Source organism: Notechis scutatus, chromosome 1 (genome assembly GCF_049901735.1).
Source record: "Notechis scutatus isolate UNSWTSFEM ecotype Mainland chromosome 1, rNotScu1.2, whole genome shotgun sequence".
NCBI lineage: Eukaryota > Metazoa > Chordata > Lepidosauria > Squamata > Elapidae > Notechis > Notechis scutatus.
The window spans coordinates 50,110,728-50,127,516 of NC_142009.1; the positions used below are offsets into that span (position 1 = coordinate 50,110,728).

The 16,789-nt window shown below is 37.3% G+C and overlaps 1 long non-coding RNA gene across 1 annotated transcript; it reads left to right on the forward strand.

Annotated features, from left to right (window-relative positions):
- Positions 1 to 12,961: 12,961 nt before the first annotated feature.
- On the forward strand, positions 12,962 to 16,105 carry LOC148132796 (uncharacterized). Its single transcript, XR_015746914.1, has 3 exons — positions 12,962 to 13,396; positions 15,614 to 15,748; positions 15,943 to 16,105. It is a non-coding gene; the product is annotated as an uncharacterized LOC148132796 (long non-coding RNA).
- The last annotated feature ends 684 nt before the right edge of the window (positions 16,106 to 16,789 follow it).

The following is a 16,789-nucleotide window of genomic DNA, read 5'->3' on the forward strand; positions in this document are numbered from 1 at the left end:
TCATCACATTAGGTCATTATGTATGATTTACACATCTCAGCTTTTTATGTGAACCTATTAACTTGGGTTTAGAAATGTGTGGATCTAGAGAGATAAAGAATAGACACAATTTTGAAGGTCTTCCCTCTCCCCATGACATTAATGTATGGTTTTTCCATGCAGTCAAGAAATAAGTCTGTTCCAAGATCTACAATCAGGCAGAAAAAGACAGGCACATGTGCCATGCAAGAGACAGGTTCCATTTTATATATAATTTTTTTCCAGATATTACTATAAATGTCCGAAAACATAGAGAATATAATTGTTGCATGCAGAGTGCGCCTACTGATTTCCCTTCCACACGCAATCAGCAAATAAGTGAACAGTGCTTATATGTTTGCCAGTGCACCTGGCCACAAATCTCTCTAGTTTTCCCATCTTTTCCTGCTCTGCAGTTAATGTTAGGTGCCAGCTAAGCCTGACTTTCTTTCCTGTGCCTCTCATGGTTTCAGCTCTTGAGCAGTCCAACTCTGTTCAAAGACTTCTCAACCTTGACATTCTGTTTTCCTTTTGTAAATCCTTCCCTCCTATAGAACACAGCTTAACTCCCCCTTAACCCCCAGCATGCTCCCACATTGGGCACAATTATCAGAATAATAATTAACAGGCTCTCATTAATTTGGGATCAAAGACTAGCCCCTAATGAAGCTGAGTGCAGCCAATGAGATCCCTTAAAGGGAGGTATATGCTTTCCTTACACCTGGTGGCACATCGGCTAATGCAACTGTGAGGCGTCGAACTGGCCGTAAAGGTCTGGATAACATTGAGTCAAGGACAGTTAATGGATGCCGGAGCACAAACAAGAGTGCTCCAAGCATGTCAGTCAAGACTAACCTGAGGCAAAAACATCAAAATGCAGGTTGGAGTTTTGACATTCCTGCAGGCTCTGTGTGCCTCACCAGTGAATTTTTAAAGTCAATAGATCCCCCTTCTGCTTGTGAACATTTTCTATCTGATGAGTAGCGGTAAAAATGTGGACTTGATTGAACTGTGTCTATAATATTACTTAAAAGATGGCTTTGAATGTGTGGGCACATGTGCTTCTCCCTTCTCCTCCCCCCTCTTTCCAAAGGCCTTTGATAACAATAAAGAGAGTTTACACAGATTATCACAGGCTGTGTCTTTAGACTTCAAGGTTATGTGATTAGGAAATTAGAAAAGAGATGAGATTAGAAAAAACAGAACACGATTTGAAATTTATTTTTATTCTTCCTCTCTTCTCTTCCTGCCCACCCCCCAAGAAAAGCTTTTTACAAATTATCTGTGTACTGAATTTACACAGGATCTGATAGATAAATCTTCTAATATTTGAAAATGGATAAATGTGGTAATGTAAATAGGAGAGGAACCAGCTTTAGAGCTCAAGGTTGGCAAAAGTTCAAGAAACATATTAAGTATTCTAATTCGCTTAAAGCTTACTTATAAAAACACGCATCCAGTGATCTAATAAAATGTAATGATTCATACACAAAACAGTAATGAACAATAATAATTGCTCTAGACTAACACAACACAGGCTATTATATAGTAACCCATTTTACTTCCACTTTTCAGATTAAATTATTGCCTCTTTCTCATTCTTGGCCCAGCAGTTTGTAGTCATTAGAGCAACGTGTACATTATACAACAGTAAAATAATACAAGCAGCAGCACCATTCTTAAGAACCCTTTGATAAATCGGGATAAGGTACTGAAGCTATTTGGAACATAAAGAGTTTTACTCAAGGTGTGTGCATATTTCTCTAGTACCTGCCTATAACAGTCAGGAGCAATACATGAAGTCGGACTGCTCCTTCAATTCTCATTCAAAAGCATGAAAACTAATGAAGTATATGAAGTTCAGAAATGGGGTCAAAGGGCAATTTAATGAATGGAAAGATCCACCTCCTTTCACTCCTATTATGAACTAGGAGGCCCAGTGTATAATGAGCTCACCTCTTCCTTTTCCAAGAAATTTATCTTTGGGTAACAGAAGGGAAATGCTAGTAGGAAAAAAACGGCTGGGCATTGAGAGGCCTTCCAAGCCAAACTTTTCCAGATGAGAATGCTCTCCTTATTGGAAGAGGCTCACAGCCCTTTCACCAATTAAAATTGGTGTAGCACTGGAGAGATTAACGCTCTGGTAACAGCTCATACAAACTATGACAATGTGCAACACACACAGCAACTTTCAGCACCGATTAAAATAAAAATAGATATGGAAAACGATCATGAAGTTACATATTAGTAACAGGGTTACAAATATTTGCAGATTTGAAATAAATTGCCCCCTTTTAGGGCACAGTTCAAAAATGTTTGGTCTTTAAATTTGGGGCAAATTGAGACCTAGGATCTGAAAGACAGTCCTCTACTGAATGAACCTGCCTAGGAATTAAAAGAATCATTGGACAGTCACCTCTCAGTTATCCTGCTCTTTGTTTGTGAGATAACCTTGGGAGATAACCTTTTCAGATCTTTGCTTCAGGCACTGAAAGTGCATATGAAGGATATTTGAAGCCACCATAGCTAATTTTACTCCTATAATGGGCAAGCACAAAAAGACCCTCAATGTCTACATCTTCAACCACACAATGTGGAATTGCTGGACATTCATACAAAGCAACGTGAGTATGGCATCTATCCATATCAGTGGTGGGATTCAAATTTTTTTACTACTGGTTCTGTGGGCGTGGCTTGGTGGGCATGGCAGGGGAAGGTTACTGCAAAATCCTATTCCCTCCCCACCTCACTAACCTGCTTTCCAGCTCTGTTCTCCTGTGCAGGGCAACAAAAGAAGACCCAGCCAATCAGGCGGAGAATAGATGGGGGCAGGGCCAGTCAGAGGTGGTATTTGCCGGTTCTCCAAACTACTCAAAATTTCCTCTACCAATTCTCCAGAACTGGTCAGAACCTGCTGAGTACCACCGCTGATCCATATTCTAGCTTATGGATAGGATATCTTTTGGTGATTAGGGGATACATTTCTTGGGTTCAAGGAGCCAAAGGTTTCAATGGGAAGGGCTGTTATGGAAACTAGTAGAACCATATTATGTTGGTTCAACAAGAACATCGATAGGATTCTGTTTGGTTTCTGAATGTTAAATAATAGGTTAGCTTTTTATTCTAAGGTGTATTACTTTATTGGGGTGTGCACTGTAGCTTTCATATATTTCTTGCCTCTTAATGGAAGCAGTGCCAAGCAAATTCAGTAGAATAATGAAGGGATGAAGGGGACTTTGATTTGTGTGTGAGGTTTTAGAACTGCAAATGGTCCACCTCTGAATTAGCAGATTATTTGTTCTGGAAAAATAGTCTGGTATTTCTCCTATATTCAGCATGGGTGGTGGTTTGCTCATTGGTTTGAATACTTCTATTTTCTTCAGTAGTTCTGAAATAATTTTCTCAGCAAAACTCACTTGGCATCTACCCTAATCTTTTTCCATATTGTTTTTTTTTAATTGTCTAAAAGTTTTCAATTTTTACCATTTCAACTTTTAGTGCTGTTTTAATATTTTGTGGTTCTATTGTGCAAAACTATAAGTTTTGATTAGATTTTACACGAAATGCTTTCAAGTGGCTTTGAAATCTTTGGACTGAAGAGTGAACTGGAAACCTCTGCACTTCTACATATATATACACAATGATTGCAATGATATGTTATAATTGAAAATATATTGCAATCATGCTTTTAACTGGATTTTAGTTCATTTTCCTTTTCTTTTAATATTGTATGGTATCTTTTAAGCAGATGTGGAGTATAATTTAAATGCCATCTGATTTGTAAACAGCTGTGTAAATAATAACTAAAGTATTCTAAATCTTTATTTTTTCATGAATGTCTTCAATTATTTGGTCTCACAGGAATATGAATTAGAAATTTGTAGTTGTGATGATATGGAATTTTTAATCTATGGTTTTTTTTCTGTGCAAATATAATAATGCTGCAGAGATCAAAAATCCCTGGGACCCAAGTGTCCACAAAGGGCATGAGAAAAAGGTAAGAAATAAAATGGTAGCAATGAGAAACGTTTTACTTCCTGAGCTTCCTAGTAGCTGCATGGAAGAGAAGTTGCCACATTAACCCAAATGGTTGCAAAATTAACAAATCTCAGCAAGTAACCCATTATAAACCTTACCTTTTGCTCTGGACATCTTGATCTTGTGTCACATTGCAATGGCTCCAAAGAGAAGAGGCCATATTAAGATGTCATAATGATGACAAAATGATGGCAATTCAAGCCTGTGCAGACCATGTGACAATGATGGCAAAACAGACTCAATGCAAACCTATCACAGCACATTATCATGTCAAGAGAATGGGACCTATTAGGCCTTTTCTTATTTCATGAGGAGCAATATTAATAGCTGCTTGGGCAAAACAACAATGTATCAAAACAACAATAAAATAATGCCTGTAAGTAGTAAATTATCCTCAATCTGAGAACATGTTTTCTTTAAGAAGACATTTGATAGGGTGTGAATTTATCCTAAGCACTCTATATATACTATATATGTTCATAATGATAGATCTCTTTGTCATATGGCAGGGCTCAAACCTTCAGTGACCTTATCTATCTTACCACCCTCCTATCTGAGAGTCATGCAGCCTACTCAGTATTTCTCTGCAGCATTTAGTGGGTTAAAAGTGCAAGTTGGATGACAAAGAACTAATGGAAGAGATGCACCTCAAATTCAGAAATTCAGAGAATGAGACTTTGTCCTTTTACCATTTGCTGATTATTCTAGAAGCACAGCTTACACTCTTCGTGAAAGAGGAAACAGAAATGCCTCTGGCAGATACATCAAAGAGATGGCCCTTGACCCCAGATTTAAATTCCCTATTTTCCTGCTATACTTTGCACATACGGATATCAGAGATTGGAGGCCTACCTTTAATCCAACATATTGAGGTAGAATCCTAGATAGAATCACAGTGGAGGAATTTGTCCACAGCTTCACCTGTATCCAAAGGTAGCCATAAAACATGGGAACCATTTTTCTTGATTACAAAGAAAATATAAAGAGGTCCTTGGAAATATTCTTAAAACAGAGCATTCTATGCCACAATCTCTATGCAGATTAGATAAGGCATTGAGAATAACTAATACAGAACCATGTAGTGCCGCTAATAGGGCAGGCTTCTTAAGTAAAAGCCAAGGGTCCCACTAAATGAAACAAGTAAGATTAAAAAATAAATAATAAATGTCTTTGGCTATCCCTGTCTGGCCTGAAGAGGGTTGATTCAAAATTAGAAATCAAATGTAAATAAATTTGTTTCAGAGGGCAGAAGAAGAAGCTGAGTCAGATCTGGCTCTGCACAGTCACCATGTGCTCCTTCAGCTGGTGCCCCCATGTAGCCCCTCTGGAAAATTAATTGTCCACTCCTGCTTTGGAATAATGGACAGTGCAAAAGATAAGTAAATATTTATCAATATATGCTTGCAATTCATAAAGGTCCCTATTTCTCCTCAGGGAAGCTACTCATGTTCATTGCATCTGACATTTGGATTCTCATGGAAATTATAACAAGGGAAATCCTGTCAGTACCACATAGAATAGTAAGGATATAACTGAATGATAGAACATCTAGTTTGTATAGTGGACAGTCTCAGGTTCAGTTCCAAGTATCATCAAGTAGATCTGAGGAAGAAACTGTTTTGAAACCAAGAGAAGCTCAGTCAGTCAATATAGACAGGGACAGGCAAATGTGTGAAGGCTTTCTGCAGGTGGATCTAGGACTATTAAAAAAGTGAATGGCTCCAAGCCTGAAAAGTGGATGTGGCTGGAGTAAAAAGTAGAAGTCCCCTCGGCAAAAATAAACATTCCTTTAAAAAAAGGGAAGGGAAGGGAAATGGGGAGAGGAGAAGAGATATCCCCTCTTCCCATGTTGATAGAGGGAAAGCATTATAAGCTTTTAAAGACCCTTAAACCACTCCAGATGAATTCACAGACCACAAATGGCCCCACTAAGTGTAAACATAAACTAGATGAACTAGATGGATAGTATTCTGAATAAGGCATATTCCATATAATAAAAACAGTACTTTACTTGCTAAGTTAGAAAATACTGTATTATCAGCATGGAAAAAAGAGCCTTTCTTTTATTAAAATGAAGTTTTGATCTGATTCAACTTTGACACTTACCTTATAAAGATAATCATGTACAGCCTGCTGCTCCATTACCTACTATATTGATGGTTGCCTTGAACTGAATTCCCAGATGGTCATTAGCTGCCTTCTAAAAGACCACCACATCTCCCATAATTACTTAACATCTTGCCTATGAAAACACATTAGACAAAGTGAGTTTTTAAATATTTAGATCTAAATTACATTAAGTAAATGTTATTCTTGATAAATAAATTCAGTGGTGGAAAGTACTTTCTGGAATTAGAAAATCATTTTACACTTTTCTTCTTAGCAGGGTGATACAAATTAATCTGTGCTGTATAGGCCATTTGCTAGAGTGACATTTCAAATATCCACAATTCATTTAAACTTCATGTTGCTATTAAACAATGTCAATGAATACAGGAAGCAGGGAGCTTTTAATAAATTTGAATGGTGAACTCATTAATTAAAAGGATTATGAAAAACAGGTTGGGGGACATCTCCTTGCCTATGAAGTGACATTGGTTCATATAGATGTAGGGAACAGGGGAAAAGTGATGAATCAAAGCCATCCTTCCAAACCTATCTTGTATCTGTGTTTCTGAATATTGCCAACATTTGTCTGCAGTGCTCACACATGTCTGACACAATCAGTGAAATTCAGGCCAGATCCTGCCATCTTATTAGATAATTCTCAGATCCTGGGATATAATTTGCTGAATGTCCACTTTTATATTGATAGGCTCACAGAATAGTCAAAAACTCAACAGGTAGATATAATTGTTAATAGGCAACACTTGTCAGAATACACCTGATACAGTGGTGGGACTCACATTTTTTTTTTACTACCAGTTGCGTGGGCGTGGTGTGGTGGGCATGGTATGGCTTGGTGGGCATGGCAGAGGAAGGTTACTGCAAAATCCCATTGCCTCCCCACCTCACTAACTTGCCTTTCAGCTCCGTTCTCCTGTGCAGAACAACAAAAGAAGACCCAGCTGATCAGCTGGGACTCGGGAGGCAGAGAATAGATGGGGACAGGGACAGTCAGAGGTGGTGTTTGCCAGTTCTCCGAACTACTCAAAATTTCCACTAGCGGTTCTCCAGAACTGGTCAGAACCTGCTGAATACCACCTCTGACCTGATACCAGACATTACATGTTTATTTCTCTGGCATCCTCAATACTCCTATGTGGTACATTTCATGAATATTCTTTGTGGCTTGGCTCACAACCCTGTAAAGCAGACTTAATCTCACACTGTCCACTCATGTCATGAGTATAATTCCCATCAATGAAAGGTTGATCATGGATGGCTTCTTTTACTCCTCTCTGCCTGTACCTTATTACTGCTAATCCAATGTGCTGGGGAATCACAAGGAATGCAAATTCCTCTGACAAAGGATAAGGAGAAAAGGGTGGCTATTGGGAAGCCAATCAAGCTGCCTTAGAGGGCATACAAGATAATAACTCAGTATTATCCTATGTATGAGAGAGAGGCTTAACTTGCAACATAGGCTTACATCAATCTATCAAAAAGCCCTCAAAAGTTACTATTGAACAGAATCTTTTTTATAGGAAAGGGAAAAAATAGTATATATGTATAAATATAATATTAATAAATATAAATGTCGGTAATCCTTGACTTGCAATCATTCATTTAGCGATTGCTTGAAGTTACAATGGTACTGAAAAAAATAACCTTAAATCAGATTCTCTTAATGACTGCATAATCCAATTAACAGCTGCAATGATTTGCTTAACAACCATAGTAAAAAAAAGGTTGTAAATTAACAACTTAACAACTACCTTCCTTAGAATGACAATTCTGGGTTCCAAGTAAGATAACAAGTTGAGGACTACCTGTATATACCAATGTATATACCAAACCATTACATTAAACTGGCTCTTTGTACATTGTATTAATTGATTCCCCCACCCCCCTTGGTTCTTCTAGTGCAGGGGTGTCAATCATATCATCATGGCGTCATCACATGATGTATCAGGACTTTTTCCCCATTTGCTAAACTGGGCATGGGAGTGGCCAAGACATGACACATCCAGCCCTCAGGCCGGGAGTTTGACAGACCTGTTCTAGTGCTTTTACATACTTTTTTGGTATGCTATTCAATGGTATGATCCTTGACCCAGAAAAAAGTGCATATCTCCACTGTCTCGTTTTTGGAAAATTGCTTCTTAAATAAAGAAGCAAATGATATTACTGAGATTGCATGAATCTTTATACTTGCAGAGGTATCAGTTTGGAAGTGGGTAACCAGAGAAAGAGGGAATGAGAAACCAACTCATAAATTAGAGTACTCCAACTTATGAGTAGATAAGGAGTAGACCAAAATACCTTGAGAAGAGGTATAATTAACTAGCTACAAGTTTGGGAAGCTTCTTCAGTTTGCAATAATCTGGCACATATTCTGCACTGAAAGTAATTTTCAAATGCAGAAATATTGTCCCTCTTCACTTACTTGGCACCAATTCACTCAGTGGCCTTGAAATGCAAAGGTTTATAGTCTATTCCCAATCTGCTTGAGCCAGTAAGTTTCCCTCTGATTACCAGCTTATTAAATTTCTATTAATGTTAACAACAGGATATAGCTCCACCTAACATATTTTAATAGCCTCCAATTACTTGATTAAGTTTTGAGGGAGACAGGAGGGAAATGTGTCTAGATTTACTACTTCAAACACCTGACTGTTTCATTAATAAAAATGGTCTCATGGGTATCCAACAAATCCGCCTTGGAAAATGGCCCATTTTACTGTACTTATGTTTTTATGAAGGTTGAATGAAAAGTTATGCCTCCACATGCATAACTTTAGCTTAAATAGAGGCATTTCCCTACTTGAAATAGGAAAATAATGCTTGAAATGAGCTATTTTGTTACATGTATATGCTCTTCCACATAATTACCACCCTTTGCTACACACTTCTGTGAACAATGAATAAGCTTGTTAACAATGTCACAAAGCAATTATGTTTTGTCTGTTCAACTGTATTCTGACAATTCTTTCTACTTCTTTGAGTTAAAAATATACCTGTGGAAATATTCCTTCATTTTGAGAAAAAGTAAAATATTGTATCGTACCAAGTTTGAGCTGTATGGCAGGTGGTGATATTCACCTTTATTATTGTGTATTGGATGACTGGTGACATAACAAGATTTCTTTCTTGTTCTTCCAAGTTCTGCTGAATCATTGTTTCAGAATTTTGAGTGTTGCAAAATGTTTGATTTGATACTGGTGTCAGATTCAAAGAAATCTATGTGAATAAAACAATCTGTATCCCCAAAAACTGTAGCCATAAGTTTTCTTGTCAAAATCTTGGGTTTGAAATTTCTTTTGACAGATGAAGATTTATAATGATAGATTGTGGGCTAATGCTTTGTTTCTAAGTCATCCACACTTTTTCAATTCTTATGATGTTGCAAACAAATTTTTCACCTTCATTCTCATGGTGTGACAATAATTGCTGGCAAATTTTAACTTGTGAAGTTTTCATTACTGCAATCAGCATATGAAGAACTCATGTTGCATACACTTTGTGATATTGAACTGCATCAATATAAGCCACATGTTCCAATTAAATGCAAAAGTAAACAAGTTTTCTTTGAGTGATCTATTAATTATCCTTAATCAGTTCACCAGCCTTTCTCATATGAAATTCATCAGATCATTCATTTCGTTCTTGATCACACAAATTAGATTTTCCTGGGTTTAGTGTCTTTCCAGTTTTTGGCCCAGTAACACACAGTGTTCAGCTCAACATAATCATCACCATAAACAACCTGCATTTGGTATGAAGGAACAGATACCAAAGAATATGTCAGAGTTTCTAGAGAGTCAGTACTGCCATCTGTTGGCATTTTACAACATCAGAGGCATTACATTTCATTCAGAACTTGTAAATACAGAAAGGCATTGAAAAGTTTAACAAAAAATGCTAAAGAGAAACGATAGATTGGCTACATTCTCTCCATATCTCAATAGATTGAATAGTAAAACTTGAAGTTCATAGGTATATAATACCTATCTGGAACTATATTCCAGAAGAAAAATGTCATATATCCTCCCTGCCACATTTACATTTGGATGAAGGGACATCAGTTCAGTAATGAGACACCAGTGGTCCAATGAGTAGCCCTCAGAAATTTGTTAAACTTGCCTGCAATTGATAAAGGGATGGTAAAGGAAAATTAACTCTAAACAATAAATATACAGGTAGTCCTTGATTTACAAGCACAAAATTTCTGTTGCTACGAGATATATTTGTTAAGTAAGTTTTGCCCTGTTTTACAACCTTTCTTGCCACAGTTGTTAAGTGAATCTTTGCAGTTGTTAAGTTAGTAACATGGTTGTTACATGAATCTGGTTTCCCCATTGACTTTGCTTATTAGGTTACAAAAAGTGGTTTACATGACCTTGGAACACTGCAACCGTCATAAATATGAACCAGTTGGCAAGCATCTGAATTTTGACCATTTGACCATGAGGATGCTGCAATGGTTGTAAGTGTGAAAAGTCACTTTTTTCAGTGCCACTGTAACTTCAAACGGTAACTGAATGAACTGTTGTAAGTTGAGGACTACCTGTACAAACTCTGGGAGATTGGAAGCTGCTGCAGATGTTGTAGCATATCTTCCTTACTTTCAAACTGTAGTGAAATGATTAATTTGAGCATGGTATCCAGGAGAGAAGGAGGACAGTGTCAAGAAAGAATTCCATCCAGTGGAAAACAGAGCTCTTCAGTAGGTTGTGGAAGCATAACAATGCATTGATGTAATAACAAGACTGGCGGTTATACAGATTTTATAGATACAAAAAAGTGTCCTCATTAGGAAAAATAACCCTGAGGAGGAATATCTAATGGATTACAGACAGAGTGGCTTCTGAACCAGGAAAAGTAACACTAAATAGGATTGTCAGCTAGATGGAAAACATATCTGAGACTCCACTGATGGATGGATGGATGGGCAGGCGGACAGGCAGGCAGGCAGGCAGGCAGGAAGATAGACAGACAGACAGACAGACAGACAGATGATAGGAATATTCAATAATTGTCTATAATGCTTACAATTGCAAGAGTAATTTTATGAACCTTTATGAATTGCAAGCATATATCGATAAATATTTACTTATTTTCTACAATATGCCAAATATCACAATGAGAAAGACTCCATGAATAAAATAATCTACCATTCCTTCAAACTCGCTAACTGACTAGAACTTCAATCAAAGGATGCTTAGGTCCCCAACTATTTCAATGACTTTCAAGTAAGCCTATTTTGTGGCAAATCTTTCTCAGGTCCATGAATTAAAAAATAAAATCAAATATATCATTTTTATCGGGGCAAATGCTGCCTCTAAAGCATATTTCAGACAGCTACCAATATTCAGATTATATTGCATGTTGGAAAATTGAAAAATCTTATCTTCAAAACTGGAGAGATACTACTTGATTCAGGAGGAAATATAAAGACAGTGGTAGAATTTATGCATTGTATGCAGAGGCTGGTAGGTTTAGTCTCCATAATTTTATTATTTTATTTATTTAATAGATTTATAGGGCCACCCAACTCAAAGAATGTGACTGAATGTTGTACAACAAAAAGAAATAATAAATAGAAAGAAAATAGCCACACTGCATCAAAAAAACACCCCACAATATATAAAATACAAATACCACTTGAACGTGATAAAGACAACAATTGGACCCAAACCCCCAAAATTTGGCAAAAATACCCAGATCTTAATGGCTTTTCTAAAGGAAAACAGAGTTGGCACCTGTTATATATTTTCACATATCATCTCTAGATGGGAGAGTCGGTCATGTGCAATGGTTAAAGTACCAGGCTGGAAACCAAGAGACCATGAGTTTTAATTCAGTCAGGTACAAACTGATAGATTTGGGTCTGTCTCAGCCCTGGGAAGGAGGCAATGGCACACCATTTCCAAACATCTCAACCCCGCCAAAAGAGAATGGACTAGTCCAGTCAGTCACCAGGTATCAACACTGACTCGAAGACACATACAAAGAAAGCCATATCTTCATATAAGATTATGAATGAATTCTGTCTGAGATCTGGATGAGACTTTATCTCTTCTTATGGTCTTCATGGCCAATTGGACTACAGTTTCTGTAATCCCTCACCTTTGGGTATATTGGCCATAACCTATAAATATTGATGTCGAGGGATCAATTATATTCATTGTTGTGGAACTTTCTGTCTCCCTACAAAAAATGAAAAGCAATTCTTTAAAAGCTGAATTTATAATATTTCTTGAAAATGGTTGCTCTTTGTAGTGGGGAGGCGATATATCCACTTATTTTTCTTCAGAAGCAAAGAAAAAGTTAGTTCTATACTTGACCACTACTCTTCGATGTCAGACTTTTATTAAAACTGTTTTCAGTTGGATGAAAACTATAGCCAGTCTTCTGAATAGCTTCAGTTTTAAAAGTAGATCAGCAAAGAACTTCGTCTTTGAATTTTTCACATCTCTAAGATTTGTCATTTACTGCTGATAATCTTTTTTTGCCTAGGAGGGTCAAAAGGTGAAAACAACTAAGGTACCTTTTGCTATGAATATTTTACAAGCTGCCTGTCCCCTTTTCACTGAGATCTTAGTGCTGACAGAGGACTTCTTCAGGATGAGTCCTTAGATGACTGATGAATACAAAACACCTTTTGAACAAAAGCCATTCAAGATTACTGGAAGACAAGACAGCCTACTTTAGTTTCTGTGTTTAATATCTGGCATATCAATTGAGATTTTTTTAAAAATCATGCAGATACTATACTGAATGACAGGCTGTTGAAAATTGGGGCATCATATATATTGTTTCTCTGTGGATTGCAGAAATAATAGGTAAATTTGCAACTCACTGTAATTGTCATGAGCAAATGGTGAACTTTGAAGAACTCAAGTACCCCAAAGTAATATGAAACAAGGAGTAAATTGAAGATAATATTTGGTTACAGTGCCGTTCTCAAATTGTCCTGAAACACATCCTCTGTTCTTTGAGGCTGGGTGGTTTTTAAAATGAAGACAATGGGAAGAAATTGGTGGCTGAAACAATATAGCCATTTTATTTTATGATTGCCAGTAATGTGAACTTCTTGGAAGACATCTTCTTTCAGCACTTTATTGCAACAGAGCACATTCAGTGGCAATAATTCAAAGCAGTCTCCCAGCCAAGCTACCTTAGGGAACTCTCTTCTACAACTTGCTGGAAAGAATTGGAGATGCCCAGCACAGAGGTGAGAACTTTCCCAGACATAGTTTTGAAAAGTGTCAGGAAAAAAAGAAACCAGCAAAGAAGAGGTGCAAGGGAGACATTTCACACAATTATAATCAATTTGTTATTTGATGTACTTTGGTGCCCAAATAGATTCTTACTAAATCTACATGTTCTGCTAACCCTACATCTTACAAAGTAACAGAACTTTAAATGTCCATTTCCTTTGCCTTATTTTTTTAAAACCACATCTTGTTTCATAAGCGACCTAGTATGTGACACTATTGTTGAAATATTATTTCTTATTTTTAATCACATGAACAATGCATATAATATCTAGAAGTCCAACTGATTGCATTACTTTATTTGTTTATTTAGATGTTTTTTCTTTAAAGATGCACATAAGCAAAAACACTAAATCCATTTCTATTATCAAACAATTCTATTATCAAACAATATCATAAAAACACTGCTCCTGTTCTTTTTATCTTATTGCAAATGCCCAGGCTAAAATCTTGTCTTCACTTGCCACCTGAAATTTGACAAAGTGGGGATCAGCTATACTTCCCCAAAGAGAGACAACTGCAAAACTGTCCTGTACCAATGTTTTATTGTTTTGTTTTATTACTATCAAAGGAAGGACAGCAACCACTCCACTGATGAGAACCAAGGTGCTGCTTAGAGTCACGGCGTGGCTTCAAAAGGACACATCACTCAGTTCTACACACTAAAATTATTACTGATACTAAACTTGTTACTGCATCCAGCTGACCATTGGAGGAACTGAATGTTAGAATACGAAAGCCCTAAGGCAATGATCCTCAACCTCTTGTTCAGGTTGAGGAACATTATCCTCAGATTTTCCTAGTCTAGCATTTTGTTCCCCCAGTGGTCAGCTAGATACTGAAGCCTATAGGCAGGACTTAAAAACAGAACAAGATATGTGGATCAGTTCCCAGTCCCAATCAGCAAGAAGTTCAGAACCGCTGCCCTAATGTGACAGAAAAATATACTGCCTCTTCTTCTTCCTGCCCCCTTCTTAATGAGCCTTTAAAAAGGCCCACTTATAAAAAGTTAGCCTTTAAAAAAAATCATACTGTGATAATTTTTGGTTAAGAAAATGTTCCTGTTCTTAGCACTAGCGCTAGCACTTAGACTTATGTACCACTTCACAGTGCTTTACAGCTCTTTCTAACTGGTTTATAGAATCAGCGTATTTCCCCCAACAATCTGGCTCCTCATTTTACCAATCTCAGAAGGAGAGAAGGCTGAGTCAACCTTGAGCTGGTCAGGTTCGAACTGCTGGCAGTCGGCAGAGTTAGCCTGCAATACTGCATTTCAACCAATGTGCCACTATGGCTCTTCCCTTTCAAAGAAATGTACCCTTTTCAACTGCTGCATCACTTTAGGAAAAGATGCACATGCTTCAAAGAGTTACAGACAGGTACATAAGCTCCAAAGGACCGTTCTAGAACTATGTCCAAAATACTACCTCATTCTAGTGTGCAGAGCACAGGTGCTAGATAAGTAAGATGAAGCTTACATTATGAAAAACTTGGTTCAAATAAGTTTTTATCCATACATTCTCATGGTAACATATAACATATAAGCTATCCAGGGTATTGGGCTTATAACATATAAGCTATCCAGGGTATTGGAATGCCTAAATAAGCCCAATTCTGCAATGTTAGTACCACCTAACATTAATATGTTTGCATTAAAAAAGCCTTTTCCATTGGCACAAATCAAGGCTTTTCTTCAGGAGAACAATTTTTTATCCAAACAATATTTTTGTGTTGTTATCCTGATTGTTCTCTCTGAATTTTTGCAGCACAGATCTGGTAGCCTTATTTTAAAAGAAAAATATGCACATTCAATGTAAAGATACATTTCACATTACAGATGTTTCATCTTAATCACCTCAATTTGTATTCCTGTAAACAAAAGGACTCTGCTTAAATGCTAGTGAAGAAGGTTGCAAAAGTTTCATTCCTAAGACTAATGTCTTTGTTTTCATTCTTTTGTTATACATGTCCTTAGCACCCGGCATCTACACATGTAATTGTACAGACATAATTAGTCTGAACCTTAGATCTTATGAGTTGATATGCACCAGAGCGGCATTGTACTCTCCTGTAAGAGAAAATTAATAAATGCATGCCAAGGATTCAATCAAAACAATATATTATATTTTATTACAAAATAGAGAAGGATTGATTAACATGTGTCTTTCACGCAGAACACAATTAAGTTTGGCCTGCAGCTATTCAGAGCAGCGGAGAGCTATTGCTGAGCCGCCATTCCCAATTCCATGCCTTCTGCCAGAGAGAGCTGGGTCTCTTGCTGCAGTGATGGAAGACGATTCCTTCCACAGGTACTATCAGAAACAAAAGGAACTGGGTGGCATAAAGCATCTGATGAAATCCTGCCATAGAACAGTGGGGAAGAGGAGCTGCAAGGGGAAGAGGCGACAGCTGGCAAAAGCAAGAGTGCCAAGTGAAATTGGCGCAGCCACAGCTCCTACTACAGTCGACCAGACGACTCATTCCAACCCATGTATATTTTCAGGAGATTGCAGTTCTGTGAACCACAACTTCATGACTGCTGGGGACCAAAGCAGGAGCACCATCCATGGTTGAGAACTGAAAAAAAATCATAACTGTATCTGTATTTCAAGAAGACTGCAGTTAAAGAAGTGGGTTTGGAAATATTCTGTATTCTTTCAAATACATTGGAACTGTATATTATTTTCCTGCCCATTCCTAATGTTGTTTCCAACAGTTGAATTAAAAATATTTTCTCCAGATTTAAGATTTTTTTTTAATCTACTAGTCAAATAACAAAATTTGCTAGATTTAATAACACAGACTAAACACTTGTGATGAAGATGTTAATTTGAAACATACTCATTTGCACAGGAATTTTTTTTTCTGGAGGGATGATTGTTGTTTCCATAGTACTACTTATTCAGGCCTTCTGCCCTCCTCCTGCCAACAAAGGAGGCAATGGATAAGCCAATTGTCCTCAACTTCTTTGTTGTGTCCTCTTCTCCTGCCCAATCTCTTCTTCATGTTTTGTAGGAGTGACTTTTGATGTGGGGGGGGCATTCTGCAATAATGTAACATCATAGAATATAGAGGTGGAAAGGATCATGACAAATCAATTTTATTTCATTCTTTAAAGTCACTAAATGACTCTGGACATAGTATACTTAGATTTCAGTAAGGCATTTGACAAAGTAGACCACAATCTATTTCTTGGCCATCTACAAAAATATGCAATAAACATCACCACCAGATGGATTTGTAGCTGGATGACAAACCATACTCAATGAGTAGTCCTTAATGGAACTACATCTACATGGAGAGAAGTAAGCAGTGGGGTACCACAAGGCTCCGCCTTAGGCTCAGTACTC